We start from the raw sequence: 6,748 nt of genomic DNA on the forward strand, positions 1-6,748 counted from the left end.
TTGGAGCCTCAGTTTCCTGTCTGAATGGTGTGAGTTAGACATGGTGGAGAAAGGGAAGAAATTCCATTTTTTTCCCTTTGTACAGGCAAGAAAATGTATTGGGCTAGCCGTGCAACACTTTCAGCACAAATCTCTGTGGGGTATATATAATATTTATTTATTTATATTTAAAACATTTATATTGCTGCCCATCTTGACTCAAAACCATGGGAAGCTCACAACCCCAAAATAAACAATAAGACCAGGTGGCCCCACATTTAAAATGTGCCTCTTTCTTTCTTTCTTCCTTCCTTTCTTTCTTTCTCTTTTTTCTTTTTTTCCTTCCTTCTTTCTTTCCTTCTTTCTTTCTTTCCTTTCCTTTCTTTTTTCTTTTCTTTTCCTTATATACATATACATAGACCATTTTTATAAATAACATAATTATTTGTAATGGATTTTTGAGAACAATTGCAACTGAAAAATCTAATAGATAACATAAGTTGACTGATTGATTTATAAATACTAAATATGAAATTTGCATCTAACGGGAATGTTTTTTTTAAAGTCAAGAAATATGCACAAATCTTCAGATGAAGCATGATTTCTATATGAAATCACATTGTAGAACTGGAAATTATTATTTAAATTTTATCAAAGAACTTGACTCACAAAAAGGTCAAGAGCAGGTTTTTAAGTTAACAATCTCTCTTTTATGCCATTAAAACAATATGATTATTTATTTTACTGTATTTATGCTCCTATTCAGGAAATTACACCCACAAGAAGAAATTAACAGGAATCTGAAATGTCAGTCAGTTCATAATATTCTGCTTATGGTGCTGATTTATTGTTCTATTTCAAGTATGAAATTGTAAATGCTAGGTTGTGAATGCTAAGTTTTGTAATGATATTTAGAAAGTTGGGTATTTTGGGCTGGTTGTGTTCTCCATTCTTCAACCATAAACTGTTGCCATTTGTAGTATAGCAATAAAAGATGGGGAAAAGTCATCATAAAGCTGTAGTTCTTGTCATTGACATGTTATGAAATAATAACGAAATAATATTTTCTCATCCATGTCAATAGAATAGAATAGAATAGAATAGAATTCTTTATTGGCCAAGTGTAATTGGACACACAAGGAATTTGTCTTTGGTGCATATGCTCTCAGTGTACATAAGGAAAATAAAAAATGCATTCATGAAGAATAAAAAGATACAACACTTAGTGATAGTCAAGGTTACAAATAAGCTATCAAATTCTACTAGAAAGCAATAAAACAATATAAATTGAGAGATATAAGCAACATAGTTATAGTCTTAACTGGGGAGAGATAGATACTAGGAAGGATGAGAAGAATAATAGTAATACTTTCTTAGTAAATTATTTACAGTGGGGTTTTTTCCTGCAATTCTAATTATCCATAGAAGTCTTTGTTTTCTTGTTTGGTTGCAAAGCCAAACCAGGTAGTTATGGAGGTGCAGATGACAGACTCAATAATTCCTCTGTAGAATAGTGATTTCAACTCTTGTCAGTCTTGGCTCTTATAAAGTTAAAATAGAACTGCCTACTAACAAGAATATCATAGCAGTTGATTTGAGAGGAAATATATAGACCATGTACATGCACAAACACACACACACATACACACACACGATTAGGGAAAATAACCTTGAGGCCAATAGGTGAGACACAGAATGCATATGCCAAATGCTTCTGGGGACATGAACAGCCAAAATGTATGGCTCAATAAATATTTTAAAAACATAAAAGAGCCGCTAGAATTCTGTACAGAGAATATTTCACACATTTTCTTCCAGCCCCTTTTCTAAAAATCAAACTTTAAATTAAATTAAATTTTTAAAAGTGCAAAATAAGTTGTAAAAGAAGCTTGAAATAATTCATTTCCTGAGCGTCTGCATGATACCTAAGGAGGCTGACCAAGTTTTTCAGGATGAATGACTCTGCTGCTCATATGGGTGAGATCAAGCTGCAAAGGATTGTTCAACACTTTTTGGAAACTCCCTTCTTAACTACAGTCTGATTCACCAATAGGGATGAATAATCCCCCCTGGAATGCTTTTCCAAGTACTTCCTATCCGTCTCCATGTAAGGCGGATAAATACATGGTGCTTCTTTGTTTTGCATTAGCCAGTTATTAAACACGCAAACATAGAATGGTAGAGTGGGACTACATAACCTGGTATGTTACTTAGAACAATTGGGATACAATCCAGACATTTTGAATCCCATTGACTTAATAACAGCATAAACACTATTTTCTTTGAATTTAATTTATGCTGCATCCATATCCCTAAAGGTTTATTTCTGTTTTGAATTTTCGTCTCCCAAAATAATAATGAGAAAAAAGAAGAATAGTAAAGAAACAGCACTCATAGTGAAGAAAGCACTATGGTAATTGTATGACAACTGACTGTAAATATTCCAACCAAATACTTTACATTTTGTCTAAAAAAGAAAACCTCTCTCTATAATTAATGGGTGGATTTATTTATTTTATAGTATTCTTATAACACAGGTCAAGACAACGTTCACAGCGGCATTTCTGATTCATAGGTTCAATTTCCACAATTTTGTAGCAATCATCTCTATTTTCTAAAACTTTAACCCTAACAATTGAGAGACAACTAACTTCTGGGATGGAAAGACAGACTTACATTATCTATTTTTTTTTCTTTTTAGCCACAGGATGATGTATATTCCATTTGTTTCTGAACTGTGTTCACATTTCCCCCTCAAGGTATTTCATGATTGCAGTATAGGTTTTCTGGAGGAGTCTGTTGACAGAATATTTATGTATGCCACTTCCTTGTAGTAATTTAGACAACCGAGAATGCAGGGACTGGATTTACTTATATCTCCAAAACACAAAGCAGAGAATGTTCTGAATACAGTTTTCCCTGGCAATGAATTATATGGGGCAATTTCTTGTGTGTCAAATAGACCAATATATTGAATATCAAGATATTTCTCACTATAGCATATGGGTCATAGATGGCTTGATCACCTACCCCTATGGTGCCCAATTTTTGTGGCTTGGTGGCCTGGGGGAGAGGGGAACTAGGCCATGGACACGCACACAGATTCAACTTGAGAGAGTGGTGGGCTGGTGCACACATACATGTATCCACAGCTCAACTTGTGCAAATTGAGCTCTGCATGTATGTGCACAGGTGCCAGCTTACTGCTTGTGCAAGTAAAGCTCTGTGTGCACGCCAGCCTACCGCTCATGCGGCCCAGTTGCAAATAGGTCCTGGGCAGATAGTGGGCCACAACCCGGGAGTTGGGGACTCCTGTTCCTATATGTCCATTTTTCCCCATTACAAAGCATATCTGAACAGATGTGAACAGAACTGTCAAATTGGTCTTGGGACAATTGAATTAAAATTAAATTATATAGATCACTGGGTGACCTTATTCACACATTACATTAAGCCGCGGTTTAAATAGCAAAGTGTTTGTTGACTAAGCATTATTTGGCTAGGTCCATGCATCATATGACTTCTCCCAATGTTTTTTCCTGACACTTAACCTATTGCCCTAGAGCTCTTTCCTCCGAGCCCTAAACAGCCAAATCCTCTTTAGTCTTTTTGAGATCAGCCAAGATCATCCAGGCAATGTCACCTACAAACACTGGTAGGCCCTTAATTAATGATGCACAACATCATCATGTACGGAAATACAGAATCAGAATGTTTTATACAAGTAATAATGCTAACTAATTATGTTGCAGCAACGTACAGGGATATTTAACAAAATAGACTTATCAGTCCTGTCGGATAATGTTGGTAGAGAGCGCAACAATGAAGTTGTAGAAATGTCAATGTCAGGAAAAGATAGGGCAACCATTAGAGATAATGATTTCAAAGGAAAAAGAATTAGACATCATGTAGGCATTCTCTTGCTGATATATCATTCACAACTGTTTTACAGTCAATGTGTTGTTTTGTCAGCCATGCCTTTTGGTGCCTTCCCTACTTGATGGTACAGTTGGACAGCATGATGTCATTTTTAGGCATTGCAGTACTTATTCTAAGGCATTTTGTGGGGGTTGATGTTGCCGTGGCAACTCAAGTTGCAACTCTGGAAGTGTGAGGGGGTGGATGCAGTTACTATTGTATCAGTGACATTGACTTTGGGAAAAATCTTACAGCATTTTGCTATGATGAAGAACCAGAGATAGGCTGCCACGGAACCCTTGAAGATAAAAAGCTCCTAGAATTACCAATTTATAGGCATCCCACAGCTATGCTGTCTCCCTAGCCTCTTTTTTGCTTTAATAAGAAAAGGCTCACCTCATCATATAATTCTATGAAATCAGAGATGATTGCAGAAGAAAACTGTTGTCTTTAAAGCACCCTAAAAAAACATAGGACACTATTAGACGCATAGACTTGCGATGTCAAAAATCATCAGATGGCAGAAGAACAGCATTGAAGGAGATGTGTGTATACCACAATGTTCTCAATCATCCTCCAAGTACAAATTTGCTGCTGGACAAGATTATATAGTTATAATGGCACAATCCAAAATAAAGGTGCGTGGACTGGTTGAAGGAGGAGATTGTCACAATTAAAGGATTGGAGGGAAGAACAGAGTTAACTCTGTTAACTTTTAAAGAGAGAACCAAACAAACCCAAAATATATGAATTAGGACTGATTTATGCTCAGTGGGGAGGAAAAAGAAAGGCCACAGCTGACTGCATCATTGAACAGGAACACTGCATTATGCATTTTATTGCAAGTCCCAATTGTGTAAATGTAATACCTCCAATTTCCTGTTATTTTGCTATGCTTTAGAAAAGTTCTTTTGACATCCAGTACAGTCATCATTGCTGAATTCACTTAAAATAATAAAGAAGAATAGAAATGTAGAGTAGCAGAGTGTGTTTTAAGATAGAGAAGCTTTAGGCCAAAAATAAACAAAATAAAATAGAAATTACAACACGTTTTCATCAATTCCAAAGTGATAAAGTAACAATAGTGAAACTTATCCAGTTTACAGTTACATTCTTCATAATAGCATTCTCTTGTTTTATTCCTTGTTTCCTTAAAACGCTAAATGATCACCAAACATTTCTTTACTTTGACAAAATTACATTATTTTGCAGAAATTTCATTAACTACAGTAGCAAAGGAGCATTGAATAAGGGATTCTACTTCACATTTCTACAAAGGGTATGGAATGGGCAGATTACTTCATATATGTGAGACTGGCCTTTTTCTATTTGTTCCTCTCTTTTGCATGGAATAATAATAAAGTCCCCCCCCCCTTTACAGTTTTCAGGTCTCAAAATTATGAGAAAGCCCATGGCCAACGTCCTTTTGGAATTCAGTGTAATGATCAAAGGGGAGTGCAAAACTTTAAAATTGTGTGTAAAATAAAATTAAGAGAATATTGCATGAATATTCATTTTAGTAAGATTAATTATTAGTATTTTAAGATACTTTATGTTGTTTAAAATTAAAAGAGATAGTCTTATTGTTGTCTTTGTACTAAAAGAAAGCCAGAGGTCATCTTATAAATTAGTTTGATATAGGTTTTTATTTTTGGTCACTTTCCATTTGCTTTGTTATTCCCTTTCCCTTTTATATTGGTTCGTATTTTAATCTTTGATGTTGAAATTTAATAAATTGTAAAAAAATAAAATAAAATTCTAGGCATGGACACAACTTGGGAGGTCACAGATTATTTCACGTTCAGCTTTTATCTGATGGTTTCTGATTATTATCTGAAAGATTAATTCCTTTAGCTTCTCTCTTATATTAAATCTTAACTGGGACATTCAAATCACATGAAAATGCATATAACTTGTCATGTACTTTAAATGTTCCCTATAATGTATTAGATTATCAAATACATTTTCCCCCTCCAGGTGACTCTCCTCATTGACATATGGCAACCAGTTTATTTGAATATACACTGTTGTCTATTGAGTATTTCGGCATGCAAGTAACTAGGCAGCATATCTTTGTAAATTTATGGGGTTGTCATCTGAACACATGAGAAAATTTTAATATTGAAGAGGAATTGGGAAGTATATTGTTGGGAAAAATAATTTATAAAGTACAGTATGAGAGTCAACCAGCAGGACTTCAGTTTAAGAGACTGTTTTACTTGATAAATTGTAGTTAAACAGCAAAATGAGGATAATTCCATACAATCAATGAGGCAACTGAGCATAATTTTATCAAGAATGAAATAAGCAAGACTTTTCACAGTTCACATTTTTTCACATTAAAGCATTCTTTTGTCTGTGTTATTACAAAGCTGGGCTAGGCATGCTCTACCCCCCCTTTTTTTGGAGACTGGTGGGGCGTGTTCTTTGCCAGGAACAGTCGAATGGCAGTCAGTCTGATAGCAAATGGAAATATCTTTGCATTGGAGATCAACGATGAAGAAAGTCATTTTTATTAAGTGTCACTCTTTCTAGATACATTTTTCCCCCTGTAGGTTTCTTCAAGTAGGCCTAGGACAGTGGTGACAAATCTATAGCACTTGTGCCAGAGGTGGCACTCAGAGCCCTCTCTGTGGGCACATGCCATGGTATGTGTACTATCACCCAGCCCAGCTCCATCGGGGGGGAGAGAGGGAGGGAGGGAAAGTGAGACGGGGGAAAGAGGGGGGGGAGAGAAATTTTATTACAAAAGTTTTTCTTTTTTATTATTGCTAAACGTAATATTTAAAAAATAGGGGGAAAATGAAGGGGCATAAAAGTACATTTATCACGTTTTTCTTAGAACAATTAG

This window comes from Thamnophis sirtalis, unplaced genomic scaffold, assembly GCF_051295495.1.
Source record: "Thamnophis sirtalis isolate CommonGarterSnake01/CBP01778 unplaced genomic scaffold, rThaSir2_p1.2 scaffold_1, whole genome shotgun sequence".
NCBI lineage: Eukaryota > Metazoa > Chordata > Lepidosauria > Squamata > Natricidae > Thamnophis > Thamnophis sirtalis.